Source organism: Phoxinus phoxinus (genome assembly GCF_949152265.1).
Source record: "Phoxinus phoxinus genome assembly, chromosome: 14".
Taxonomy (NCBI): Eukaryota; Metazoa; Chordata; class Actinopteri; order Cypriniformes; family Leuciscidae; genus Phoxinus; species Phoxinus phoxinus.
In genome coordinates this window covers 5,281,720-5,296,413 of record NC_136889.1, presented here as the reverse complement: position 1 = coordinate 5,296,413, position 14,694 = coordinate 5,281,720, and the positions used below count along the sequence as shown (strand labels likewise).

The following is a 14,694-nucleotide window of genomic DNA, read 5'->3' as shown; positions in this document are numbered from 1 at the left end:
TTCTCTTTCTGTTTCCAAAAACATCACTCCTCACAGTCCTTCTTTTACTGTATAAGTGTCAATGTAATAGAAAAAAATAACCCCTGCCACTCTAAGCCAGTCTAAGCCAGACTGGAATCAGCTGTGGTTGGCCCAATTTACCCAACATAAATAAGCTCTGTGTCAATTATTCAATTGTTTGTTTGTTATCAGCTGAGATATATTGTTTTTGAACTGATCATTGCAGAAGCAGAGGTTTTTATACTGTATCTAAGGTTTGGAATATTGTTTTTGCTATTGTGGGATGTTGTGTGTTAACATTCGTAAATACTACAAAAACAATCCATAGTTTTGTTGGGAGGTATAGCTTGTCTGTTAAGAAAATGTAAGCATTATGGAAATGTGTTCACTGACTGCATATTGTTTGAAAACGACATGAAATGTGTGAATGGTATGGCCACAAAAGACCGATGCTGTGCTAATTGTGTTTAGAGTTTTGAAAATGTGACAACTGGCTGGACAAACGCTTGTTAGCGACTGAAAAAAACTGTAAATGACTTCTATGTGGGTATTACTGTAAGGACATCGCTGCATTAATGTCTAATGGATATTCCTGATTAATTCTTGTTAATAATCACATTCATATTCTTATCTCAGCTCTAAAGATAATCATTTTCCTCCCGGTACTTATCGGTGTTTAAACTTCAGTCTACACATATACGAACAATTACGCATGGTGTTAACAGGGTAACAGCATACTTGGTACGATGACAGGTGTAAAAAAAAAAAAATACAGTAGCCATAATGTTTTGTTGTTGATATTTTCACTGCCAAACACCAGTTCCATGTTTTCACCTTTAGGATATGTGTTGAGTTGTGTGCCAAACCATTTAACACACCGCTGTATCCGTCTGGTAAACTTTCTTGTCCTTTTTGATAAACCACACGGTTCTTCTGTCTATCAAATATTAAAATATATATTTATAACGCCTCAAAAATATTTCTTCTTTTGAATCATTAAAGAATCCAGATGGGCGGATGGATGCATACATACATACATACATACATACATACATACATACATACATACATACATACATACATACATACATACATACATACATACATACATACATACATACATACATACATACATACATACATACATACATACATACATACATACATACATGCATACATACATACATACATAAGAGACGTCTTTCAAAAACATGGGGGGAAAAAATTCTTACAGACCCCAAACTTTTGATTAATTTAAGATCTCGTTTATAGTTATATTGTTTCTCAGACAACAATGAGATTTAATGGAGAGCAAATGCAGTCTCCTGCTTCTCAGATATTTCTCCTGAAAAAAAGGTTCAAATAATTTCAAGTTAAAATCATATGATCTGCTATCCACATTCATTTTACGGCAGTAATCTTTTAGTGTGTTAACAATTGACTCATGTGTGTCTATTTATTTCTTCTAAAGAAACATCTGACACAACGTTCATACTTAATGAAACTAAAAAGTCTCCCGAGTTATGAAAATCAACATCTGAGCAACTAAATCTTCCTGTGGGTGTCGAATGGTGACGATTGATCAAATAAGTGTTTTTATATAAATGTGTATTGCAGCACTATTTAATAGCATCACGGAGTCGCTGTTACACTCTTCCTTTGAAATATAGGATCCAAGATAGGAGAACATGTTTAAAAAAAAAAAGAAAGAAACTTCACACATCACCTTTCATGTCTTAAATAATTGGGAAAACACTTTATTTCGATAGTCCACTTTAGACATTCTACTAGCTATAAGTAACTTTGCAGCTACATGTCAACTTACTGTCATTAGAGTATTAGTAGACTGTCTGCTTAATATCTGCTAACACTTTATTTTGTTGGTCCCCAAACAGACATTCTACTTACTATAAGTAACTTGGCAACTACAAGTCAACTTGTTCTCCTAACCTAACAGTCTACTAATACTCTAACAACAGTTAGTTGACATGTAGTTGAAAAGTTACTTATAGTTAGTATAGAATGTCTAAAGTGGACTATCGAAATAAAGTGTAACCAATAATTGTTGTAGATGCTTGATCAATACAATACAATAGTTCTCTCTCTTTGCCGCAAAGTAAACTTTGTCATGTCTTGTCAAGTTTGTGATTTTGGTGCTGGTCAGTAATGAGGATTTTCTTTTGCAATGCCTCATAAAATGAAGTGTTCTTCAGTGATCAGAAAGAATTGTGAAACGTTTGTCACTTTCCTCCATCCAGCTGTACTCATCGACTCTTCGCTTTATCACCGCTCGTTTCTCATCAGCACTTTCCCGTGGACCTTCGACTGACCGTCAGCGGGGACGTCTGCAGAAACGGCCCTCTATCATCTGCTCTCAGCTGGTGCTGATGCCTCTGATCGGAGCTTTGAAAGGTGTTACCGTAGTAACCACACTTCCTCAGCAGTGCACCGCTAAAGACTTGCTGATTGATGCTCCAGAATCGTGACTGTCTGTGTTCAGCAGCTAGCGTCTCACTGAGCGCCTCTTCACAATCTAAACAGTTGATTAATGACTAGTTGGCTAGTTTATTTAGATGTTTGTTTTGTTTTTGATATTTGTAGCACTTGAGTTTAAGGAGCATGTAGTTAGAGACAGCTTCTCACATATGATTGTAACATGCTGACAACAATGTGACAGACTGTTAGCATGTATACTCTTTCTGTGAAGTTGCGTCTGTAAATTAATTCCCTTTAAAACACCAACAACCAACAAACTAACTAAATTACATGAAATTACGGACTTCCGTTCACCTGTCATCAATGTTCTCCTTATTATCCATATTTATTTAGTTAAAGCAAATAAAGATTTAGCCAAAACATTATGACCACCTGCCTGCCCTCCGCATGCTGCCCAAACATTGCAGAGTCCACCAGAGCCCTGAAGGTGTCCTGTGGTTTTTGCCACTAAGATGTTAGCAGCAGATCTTTTAAGTCCTATAGTTTGCGAGGCGAAGCCGCGGTGGATCGAACTTGTTGGTCCAGCACATCCCACAGATGCTCAATTGGATTGAGATCTGGGGAATTTGGAGGCCAGAGCAACACCTTGAGCTCTTCATCATGTCCCTCAAACCGTTTCTGAACAGTGTGCAGGGTGCATTATCCTGCTGGAAGAGGCACTTCCACTAGGGAGCACCGTTGTCATGAGGCAGTGCGAGTGTTACGATCAGTCATGTTTGTATATCATGGTCTGTATTTCCCACCAGATTCTGATTGGCTTCCCGTTCTGTCAGTCATCCGGGATTGGTCCCGCACCGACGCCTCTTTAGCCCAACTTTTTATTTTGTTACCCTCGATGCTGTACATATGTTTTGTTTCTTAGCCTTGTATTCTTGTTGATTTCGATTTGAGCGTGGTGTCTTCCCGTGCCCTCTTGCTCACCTATTTTGGTGTGAGAGTGAGGAGAGCAGGTTAAGATGTCACGTGACATACATGGTGATTCACGTAGCTTATTTTGGATGTATTCATTTATTAATTTTCATTTGATAATTAGAGTAAGTAAGTTAAAGCGTGCGAGTCACATGCTGAAGAAGGTTTCTATTTTTTTATTTTTTATAGACTAGGTTAGATTTAAAGGTTGTAGTTAGAGGAGTTTTGTTTTTATTTAGTTTTTTTGATTTGGCAACACTCGTGCTCTTCATTCTATTTGGTGAATTTGATTGAATTGTCTTAAGTTCTCTATTTTGTTTTTGTTTTTACTGTTAATATATTTGGAACACTTTAAAGTAAAATTTTGTTTAAAGGTCCCGTTTTTCCTGTGTTTTTGAAGCTTTGATTGTGTGTTACAATATGCAATATAACATGTGTTCATGTTTCGCGTGTAAAAAAACACATTATATTTCACTAAATTTACTTATCTGTATACCGCTGTTTTATATCGACGACATGGCGACAAACACACTCTACAAACGCAACTCTTCCTCTTCTCTGTAGGAGCGCAACAAGACCCGCCCCCTTTTTTGTGTATTCCTGTGGGCGGAGGTTAGTCAAAAAACTGTTCTAGTGACGTCATTAAAGCAGGAAGTAGAGGGATGTAGTCCAAACCGGCCGTTCGCTGTCGGCTTTGAAAGGGGACTTCTGTTAAATAAAATATCTTGCTTGGCATTGAACTTTGAGCTTTATAATTTTACAGGTATTATTTATGCTCTAACAGCAACGCTACACACTAGCTAAAGTTTAAAAAATGGGATCACGAAGAACAGGATCTTTAATGGTTGGGGGTTTAAATGAATAAATGTTCTTTCTCTTTTGAAATTGTTTTTTTCATACTTTTTTACCACTGTTTAAATTGCACTTCATGGCGATAGCTTTAGTGACAGAACTGTGATAGCCTATAGGATATGTCTGATTTCTTCAAGCGGTCGTATTTACTATGGTAATGGTTAGCGTGCAGTCTTTTGCACCGCATATAAATATTTCTGCCATATACAGTGATCAAAATCCACATCGGATCACAAACAGAAGTTAATTCAAACACTCGCTGTTGTCTGAAAGCGAGTTTTGAGCTAAAATAATTTTTTTAATTTTCAAAGCTGATGTTAGCTGGTATATGAAATCATCTGCGGTGCTGCCGTCTCCAGACTCTGGTAAACTCCGTCTCTGTTCATAACCACTCCCGTGCTGGCCTGCTTTGGACCAAGGTATACGACGGGCCAAAAAACCCTGTCTGTTGGCCCCGAAGAAGCCCCGGCGAGGCCTGATCAAGCCCCGGAAGTGACCGTGTAAATGCCCTGGCACGCACTAGCACGCTAACTTTTGGCCCGAGAGTGGAAACACAGCTAATGTTTAAGTAAGTGGCACGTCAAATCTACACCTACATGAAAGGACGGACCCAGGGTTTCCCAGCAGACCACTGCCCAGAGCATCACACTCCTTCTTAACTTTACAATTAAATTGATTTTCTGAGAAACTACCAGAGAAACAACTTTCAGTCAGTCTGCTTAAACCCCTCCCCCTTTTCTTACAATCGACTGCAAGCTCGCATTCAGATCTGCCTCCATCCAATCAAAAACAGATTCATAGAACCAAGTGCCCACCCTACATGTTTTCGTAATTCTTTTTCAATAATCCGTTTCACTCTGATGTACTGTATTTCACAATATGAAAGAAAATGCTTAACATTTAACTTGCTAGGAAATGAAAACTGGACACACCATCATCCATATGATCACTGACCGGTTATAGGCATGTCATATAATTATAGATGTTATCTCTCACTGGTCATTAATAAATTATAATATGGTGACTTTGTGAAATGGTGAGCCTAATTAGACAGATTCCATGCGCATATTAGCCTATGCTAATCGCAAGATTAAACTCAGGGCCAAAGGTTTCATTCGCTCTTCCCCAAGGTGATTACTGTAATGAAACCCAAGAACTTATTCATCTGTGAATTTTGTGATATAGAATCCATTTGCATGCATGTATCAAAGCATAACGGTAAGCAAATATTCAGGCTGGATTTTCAGGGATGCGTTTGTCAGGTTTTGGCCTTTTGTTCGGAGGGAATCAAGGTGCATGAAGTTATTTATAGATGAAGAACAATTTGCTCTGTAATGACATCAGGCCATGCATCATTTCTCCCAGACGAGTGTTAGCATTTGTGGCCTGGCCCATTAACACATTATAATGGAACTGTGACATTGACATGCCTCGGAGGGTAGACACACTTGTACGCTCGGGCTTCTATTAACATAGATCACAGCTTGTGTACGCTGATTGATGGAACATCCTTGTTTTATTTACGCTATTGTTAGCCGCAGGTAAATAAGGCAGCGTAATCTGGGCCTGTCGCTCACATTCCCCACAGGAGCAAAGGGCCCTATCAGAGATCTGCTCCCGACCTCTGGCCAGCCAGCCGGAAAATTATCCATTGTGGATTCATTCAAAAGTGTGTTTGTGTTAGCGTGCCTGTGTGCATTGGGGAGTGATTGTGAATGGATGGGAAATGTGAAAAAGTTTGAAAATGTTTAAAAAAAAACTGACATGCTGTCTGTTACTGTGACTTGTGGAGTGCATATATGCTGGGTATTACAGTTGTGTACACTTGTAGCAAGAGTTTGGAAACTTTGCCGACTGAAAGGAATACTTTTACCTAATACACAACCTACCTGCATGTTGTTAGGGTTAGGGTGGCTTTTCGGGAATTTCGTCGAATGCAGGCTATTTTTGTTGTCAATAAAACATAAGCCGCGTTTCCACCTAAATTACCCGGAACAATTTGTCCCAGGAACTTTTTTTTCCCACAAACTTTTTTTGCCCCAGACCGGTTGCTTTCTGCGTTTACACCGCGGTCTAAAGTACCGGGAAGATTATAAACTGCGCGCAACTGCTCCTCCCAGTCTGCGACGCACAGTAATCAGTTTTGAGCGCCACATTTATAATAAGTATGGAGGAGATTCAAACTGTGCTGCAGTTGTTTGTGATGTATTGGTTTACTAACGAGGTAATTAACAAAACGGCAGAAAAGAGACGAGCACTGATACTAAAGCATGTTCAGACAGCTCGTAATGCTATAAAATTAGACGATGCGGACATTGATCGTGAGATGACTAGGACGAACGCACAGAAAATTTCCTGTTACACAAACGCTTAATAAAACCTGAACCTCGTCTCGGTTTTTAAAAATAGCGGTTAAAATAGAATGCTGCGTGGAGTCATCCAATCAAAATGCGGCGTGAACACAACCAATCAGCATGTTCAGCACACAAGTCCCACCCCTGAAAGTTCCTGAACTTTGAAAAAGCACTACCTCGCCAGCAGGGACTTTTGGAGGGGGAAATATTTACCCGGAACTTAATTTAGACCCTGGTTCCTGCGGTGTAAACACACCGAGTACCACCCCAAAGTTCCTAGTTCCTTGGGAAAGTTTGCGCGTTGGAAACGCGGCTATACAATATGATTCAAATGATTTTTCATAATATGTAAATATGCACTATAAACAACAAGACAAGGCAATTTAGCGGTTGTGCAAAAAAACAAAAAAAAAAAATAGACAGCAGCAATCGCTCTCCCCTCCGCCATGTTTAAAGTTTATGTCCATCTCTGGAACTTGGGAATCAAAATGATCCCGAGCTTCCCAGTGGTAAATAAGACTTGAGAGGGCATTTATTTCCAAGTTTTACCTAGGAAACTATCTATCTATCTATCTATCTATCTATCTATCTATCTATCTATCTATCTATCTATCTATCTATCTATCTATCTATCTATCTATCTATCTATCTATCTATCTATCTATCTATCTATCTATCTATCTATCTATCAGGTGTATGCATATCTGTCTGTCTGTCTGTTTTGATTTTTGATGATCAATCATCATCAAGTGAAATCAGAAACCTGACTATATAAACTCAAGAACGTGGCTTGGTCTTCAAGTGCATTGAAGTGCTTGATAAGCACCATAATTATCTACTTCACGCTTCTCGTCAGCTTTCTCAAGCCACTGTTTGTTCAGCAATACAGCGCACTTGACAGCAGGGTCTTAAATCTTAAGCCCCTCGCAATCAGCCTGCGCATGGTGATATGATTCCACATGCACAAGGTCGGTTTATTCTGTGCATGTTGCATTTCTGTCAATGAACTTTAGGAGTGTACAACACTGAATATGAAGAACATCTGTGTGTGTGTGTTCCTGCACCATCTGTGTCTAGATCCATCTGACATTAAGCCTTATTCCGCAAACATGCAAGGGATAACGTGTGGTTAACTGGTCATTATTGCCAAGTAAACCCAAACAGCGTGATCAGGACCCTGCAAAGCAGTACAATGTCCCACTTTTTGCACGGCTACTTACTAAATCCCACAATTCCACACTGAATGCACCGTATTCCTCTGAAATGCACAGCCAATTCACTTCTTGTTAGGCGATCGCCGTCTTCAGCTTCCTAGGTGTTTGGACTTTTTTCCCCTGTATTCCAACTAGTGTAATTGTTAAACTAACAGTTGATTGAGCAAAATGACTCTGAAGATCTTGACTAGATGAGAAAGGCTGGCAGTATTTTGCCATTATCTCTATAAGTGAGTGATTGCGGTGTGAGACAGAAGAGTCAGTCAATGCTCAAATGAATCAATCAGCCAGCGAGGCATGGACGCGAGGTGTGAAGAGTCGCTGGTTGTTGTAGCTCTGGTCAGAGAAGCTGTGTTCGCCACCATCACAGTGTTTCCTCCTTATGGTTTAAGATACAGTGTTGTTCTGCTCTCCCTGTGATCAGATTTCTTTAGCTGACAACATGTAAGAAGACTTTAGGTGACCACTGATTTTAAGCGAATGCGTCATGTTACTTCCTGGTCTCAGATTTTATAGATATTAATAGAAAGGATTCAGTCGTTGATATTGGATCTGTGGATCTATGGTTATATTGGTGTTTTCTCCCCCTGAAAAATACAGTATTTTCATGGTACAATCAACACTTTGATCTCAAAAGATCAAAGGGAATTTTTATTCCTCATGTGTTGGTGCAATTCAAATACCAGAGCTATAGAAACCTTTAAAGAACATGTCCAAAAAAAAGAAGCTAGATTTATTTGGTGTATTTATGAAAGTTACAGGACGTTTTCATGGTACATTTAACACTTTTATTAAAAAATCAAGAAAAATGTGATTCCTTGCATGTTTAATCTCACAAAATCTGTAAAGAACATGTCCCCCCAAAAAGGGGGTTCTTATTTTAGAAGAACATTTTAAATGTGTTGCACTGCAACATTATTTCCATTATATCCATGACAAACAATCACATTGTTTTACTTGGCATGATGTTTGTTGCTTTGGGAGATTAGATTTTCATTAATAATTTGATATATATATGAGGGAGATGTATTTAATTGTCTTGCAAATAACATGACAGTGAACAAAATTGTAATGGTTCTAAATGGTTCCTCATTTTCTTTATGCTAAATATATGTACACTTTTTAAAAAATGATTATATTAGTGCTATCTGTTAATATCATAATCACATTTTTTTTTTTCACAGTCAAATAAACATCAGCAGAAAGACTCTGGGCAATTTTTGTCAAAGTCAAATACATTGAGGGGAAGCTGGTCTTTTTCCAAACTAATGATAATGTGTCTTTAGCCTGCGAGGGATTTGTGATGAATGGATTAATATATTTTGATGCGAAGTGTAGAGTCATTTGCAGAAAAATAAATGAGGGTAAAGTATGGACATTTGGGGAAGACTCAGAGCTGGGAGAATCTGTCATGAGCGTTTATAACCAGATGACACCGTCCGCATGGACTCCTTTAATGACGCACCCGAGTGTGACAGCGAGAGAGGAATGTTTAAGCTGTTCTTATAAATATAACCTCTCAGAAATTATTTGATATGTACTCAGACATATGCAGACAAACCTAGTGAGCTGCCTACTACTTCCTACATAGACAGCTGCCTACTAAGGGCACATCTTTACTGAAATTCAATTTGGAACACACTACAGTATAGGTAACTGATTCGATTCACAATCGATTTCAATGGAGTTTGGCATATTAGCATGTTAATCTAACATTGCAATACTCTAAAACACTGCAATGCTCTAATATGCACTGCTCTTGGTAGATTGTGTTGGTCATTATAGAAATAATCCGGCTGTGTCTGTTTTCTTTAGTTTGCGTGTCGAGATCACGCACAGAACTTTCTACTCCCATCCGTGCTTTTATGGGATTGCGTTAAATCTGGCCTGGCCCTTAATGTTATTTTTTATTATTTATATACTATTATAGTATTTACTAATATTTCACAATGTAATATACTTGTATTAAGTTGTGTTACAGTATGTATACCCCTTTGAAAACTATTTTAAATGTTTTTATTAACAATAGCAACAATGGTTGCATCCATGCTGCCTTAGAATTTGTCCAGAAGAAGATAGCATAATCAAGCCTTCATGAATGACATGACCTACATGGGCAGCTTATTAGGTTTTGGAACAGAGCCATACAGTACGAGTTTCATTTATTTCAGGCTAAGATCAGACGTGATGTGCACAAACATCCACTTGTGCATCTGGGTTAGACTGCACACATGCAATTCCAAGCATTTTCACAGTGCTGCAATTATGCAATTATGCTGGAATTCTTCCATCTTGAACACATATTAGTGCACGATTGCTAAGCTGGGAGAAAATAACATTTTTGAATAACATTTATTAAGGGCAATTCATCTATTGCATTAGTAAATCAACTCATTTGCAGTGCTAAAACAATGTCATACATGGCATTACCCCAACACATTTTAGATATATTTAGAGTTCTGTATAAATATTACTTGAATCATAGAACTAAACAGCCTGACTGAGAGAGTGTGTGTGTGTGTGTGTGTGTGTGTGTGTGTGTGTGTGTGTGTGTGTGTGTGTGTGTGTGTGTGTGTGTGTGTGTGTGTGTGTGTGTGTGTGTGTGTGTGTGTGTGTGTGTGTGTGTGTGAGAGAGAGAGAGAGAGAGAGAGAGAGAGAGAGAGAGAGAGAGAGAGAGAGAGAGAGAGAGAGAGAGAGAGAGAGAGAGAGAGAGAGAGAGAGAGAGAGAAATAAAACACCTGGTTCCTCCCATGGCAGAGAGCACTGAACGTGACGCATCCCATGATGCCTCATCAGAGGTTTTATACTCACCACAGACTCCCAATTCTGGGACGAGACTCAGAGAGGGACTTGAAGACAGAACAATGCTTGCTTTACGTTGCGGGGTTCACAAATCCTGAATTGTGGCCGTAGCTTTATTTATTTGCACAAGCTGTCAGCATTACTTTACCAATGACTCACTAATGGAATTATGCAAATCAAATAATGGTCCAAAATCATTTGTTCTGAAGCGAACATCTGGACATATGTCATTATGTTGTTGTTCTTAAACATTTGGTCAACTTTTGATAAATATCCCTCTGTGATCAATAGAAAATACACATCTCATTTAAACATAAAGCGAGCTGCTTTTTCCTTGGTTAGAATACTGCTGATGTTATCTCTGCCAGGCAAATACTGAGTTTCATGATTAGGAATCCAAGGAGGAATGAGAGGATTTTGCAGCAAAGTTCCACTAAATGGTCTTTTTGGATTTTAATTGAATGGGTACATTTTTTTTTTTTTTTTTTTTTTGAAAGATAAAGTATGTTCTTAGTGCATCAAGTATTTTATATCAAAAGATCAAGGAGAATTAGATTTTTCATGCAGTGGCCCTTTTAAATGCTTTTGCATGAAGTCAGATTCAGTGTGATGCACTACACTTCACTATTGTGAATTTTATAAACAAGAGACATGAACTGTTCTGCTTTTGGCACATTTTTTCAATGAGTCTTATTGCAGTCCAGACTCATTGCTTATGGCAAAACTGGCACAGAAAAAGATTGATCACTTATTTTTTCCCTCATTACTGCCCATGGCTATATCATTACTAGTGAGATACATATATATAAGCTGAAGCAGGTTCATGGGAAAGTCAGTTATATTTTACAGAAAGTACATTTTTAAGAAAGTACTAATTAAGCTTCTTGAAATTCAGTGTTAAAATTATTTTTTTATTATTATTTATTGCTGTCCATTTTCATCTGACACTCTGTGGCTCATTTTGAAATGTTTGGATTCAGAAAACAGAAACATTAAATTTACAAATCAATAATGCCTATTCAGTATTCAAAAACCCAGCAATGGTGAGGTAATTAGGAGAATAAAATGGTCCCGCACAATAACAGTGCTCTGTGGTGGCAATCTCTGGAACCCGACAGAAAGCCTTTTTTCCACCCTGGTTTGTAAGTTGTAGGAAGAGCCCGTTTTTCCTCGGGTTTGAAGAGCAGAACCCTCCCCCTGGTTCGGGTCTTGAAGCAGGGTCCTCCAGTTCCTGGGATGAGCTCTTTGGATCTCAAGAACCCAACAGGATTTTCGCCCCAGTTTGCAAACCTTTCTTTGTCATAAGTCACCTTCAGGAGTGTCTGAAGTTTTGAGATCCTACAAAGACATTTGTTTCTGAGTGGCTGCTGCTAGCACTCAGCTGGCTCCCCTTGATGGCAATGTTTTCATGGTTGAGTGTAAGTGGAATCCTTAATAGTAGGATTCACGAATCCCTATGATTGAACTCAGTTTGTTGCTGTAGTCTCAAATCATATTACATGTTTTACAATGGTTACAGTAGCCTTAGCTGGTAGCTTCCAGTGGTCATTTAAGATGAGCATGGGGTAGAACCTTCATAGTTTGGGGCAAGGTCGTCCGTTGCCTGTAATGAGCTTCAGCATTACCAATCAGCGAACAGAGGGAGTGGCTGAAAAGCGCCAGTTTGAGTTGAAGTTTCATCACGACCAAACGTTAGCGCTTGGTTATGGTAGATACAGAGTGGCTCTGGGCAGATCCAATAGTTTTAAACTTCCACAGAGTACCCGCCTTCAAGGAAGTTAACGCTGGTCAATGGAGAGAGGCCAGACTCTCTGTACAAATGAAATGTACGAGAGTCTGGTAGGACCAGGCTAGGTGCGTACCACGAGGACTGGTGACTTTGGACCTAGCTCCATGGAGTCATAGACTTGTTGTCAGCTGTTATGACCTTCATTCCTTCAGCATGGTGCAGTGGGTATTTGTTCCCCAAAGTGTCCCAGGATGCAGTGCAAGTTTCCATTCAAAAGAGAATGTCTTGGATACAAATTAAATGTAACCCTTGTTCAAGGGGAACGAGACACTGCATCTTGTTGCCATGCTTCAGGTATGCCTGTCCAAGTCTCCTTCAGACAAAAGAAGTTGTTGACGTGTACTATAGGCACTGGTCACTGGTGTACGGGTCACCGGCCAATGTTACTGTCGTATTTAGACAGAGGATGCCGTGTCTCGTTCCCCTTCTCAGGGAATCAGGGTTACATTTGTAACGGGTTACATTTGTAACTGAAACGTTTTTCTTCTTCTTAGTACATTGTATTTGGAAATCCATCCTGTGGTGCAGAAATCCGTCTTATAGCTCTGCAGGCACATAAATACAGCAAATAACCAGTTCGAATTCTGCCCCCGGTTAAATATACATCACACTCACACACAGGCTGTGTGTAAATATAGGACTTGTTTGTGTTTGATTGGGTTGTGTTATTTATTGGATTTCAGAGTTCTATATAATGGTCATTGTGCAGTGTTCCCTGCCCAGCACCATTATTGTTCTGTATTTCAAATCGGACATGAAGAGCGAGCCTTTAATAACCAAAGCCCCAGCTCTCCAGTTATTCCACAAACACTTCACTGTGGTCGTCAAGGTAACCGCTGTCCCTCTCCCAGTGGGGAAGTAAGTTTGGTAGGATTGTTCATTGAATTTTTTTAAAGTGAGCGGTCCTAGTTTCATCGCATCTCTCCCGCAGCACCGCAGCCCTTAATGCTTCTCTTGTTTCACATTCATTTACATTTGCTCAGTTTAATTTGTGCCGCTCCCTGCTCTGTGTTTGATTGCTGTTTTCCATTCCCTCAGTACAAATGACTTGTGACAGCAAACCCGACCACTGAACGAGGGGAATTTCAATGTCGGCTGTGCTGCTGGTGACAGAAAACCAGATGACATCTCCAGCGAGAGCACACTCATCGTCTGCGGCATCAAAGACAAAGGTGTTGAGAGGAGTTGAATTTAAAACCTGAATTATAAAGCAGGTAAATGTTGCTGCATGTGGGTATACATCACATTTAATGGAACAGCAGTGAAGATAACTCAGAGACAATGGAGTTTTGGTATTGGGTATTGGTCCAGAAACACTCACTTTCTTTTAAGCATTGTTCATAAATCATAGAGCATAGATATTTAAATGTAGAAAGCATAAATAAACTAATCTCATTTTAAATGATTTTTATATTGAAAAGTCAATCAAAACTTTGTTAGTGGGCTACACTCTAAAAATTACAAAGTTGTAAATAAAACAAAGATTATTGGAATCAATCTTTATGTTTTTCTATTTCAAAATGTCATGTTTAATTCAATATGTTACTTGATGTTTCTTTGTAATTAATTGTGAAATTTATTAGCAATTTCGGAAAATTTCTGAAATTCTGCACGTTTTCACATAATGCTACATGGGATACTGGTTAATATTAACCAATAACGAGATGCTATTGTTTATACTTCACTTGTTGACAATGTAGAGAGCATAATTTTTACAATTCAGTCGTTTCCTGACGGATATCCCGGATATTCTTATTTAGTCAAATAAAAGCCACATTACAGATTTAAAACGAGTTACGAATGCCGTTTCATGTTGATTTCAGGCAAAAGACTCAATTTGTTCTACATTTAATCTCATTGGTGTTTAGACCAAATTGAGGTATTAAACAGATCTCATTTATGATTTTTCTTAAGGGAGACTTGAATAATTAATCAGCTCAACTCATTATTTTTCTTTTAAACTGAATAGGAAAAAGATTTTATTATCAGGTTGAGTTTGTAAGGCAGCCCACATGGCGGCCCTGCTCTATTCTTTACCGTGAGTTATCATTCTGTTTTTGCTTTTCTTCGGAGAGAAAGAACCCAGACAGTTCATCCATCAGGTTCATCTGAACCAGACACTTCATCAATCAGGTCAAGGTGCATCCTGCGCACTATACTCAGAATTAACGAATGAACGAGAGCGAGAGACAGACGGAAAAAGGGCTTGCGCATGCACATCAGCGGCTGAGAATGATCGAGGCTGTGAATATATCTGTGTCTCAAAGCGTTCTTGAAT

General features: G+C 38.8%; 1 protein-coding gene across 1 annotated transcript in view; it reads left to right on the top strand.

Moving 5' to 3' along the window:
• LOC307010712 (uncharacterized protein) overlaps positions 1-14,203 on the top strand; it is a 113,235-nt gene extending 99,032 nt beyond the window's left edge. The window contains exon 3 of the transcript XR_013800248.1: positions 13,455-14,203. The gene's annotated coding sequence lies outside the window, so the exon portion shown is untranslated. The remainder of the gene's footprint in view (positions 1-13,454) is intronic.
• Positions 14,204-14,694: the final 491 nt, after the last annotated feature.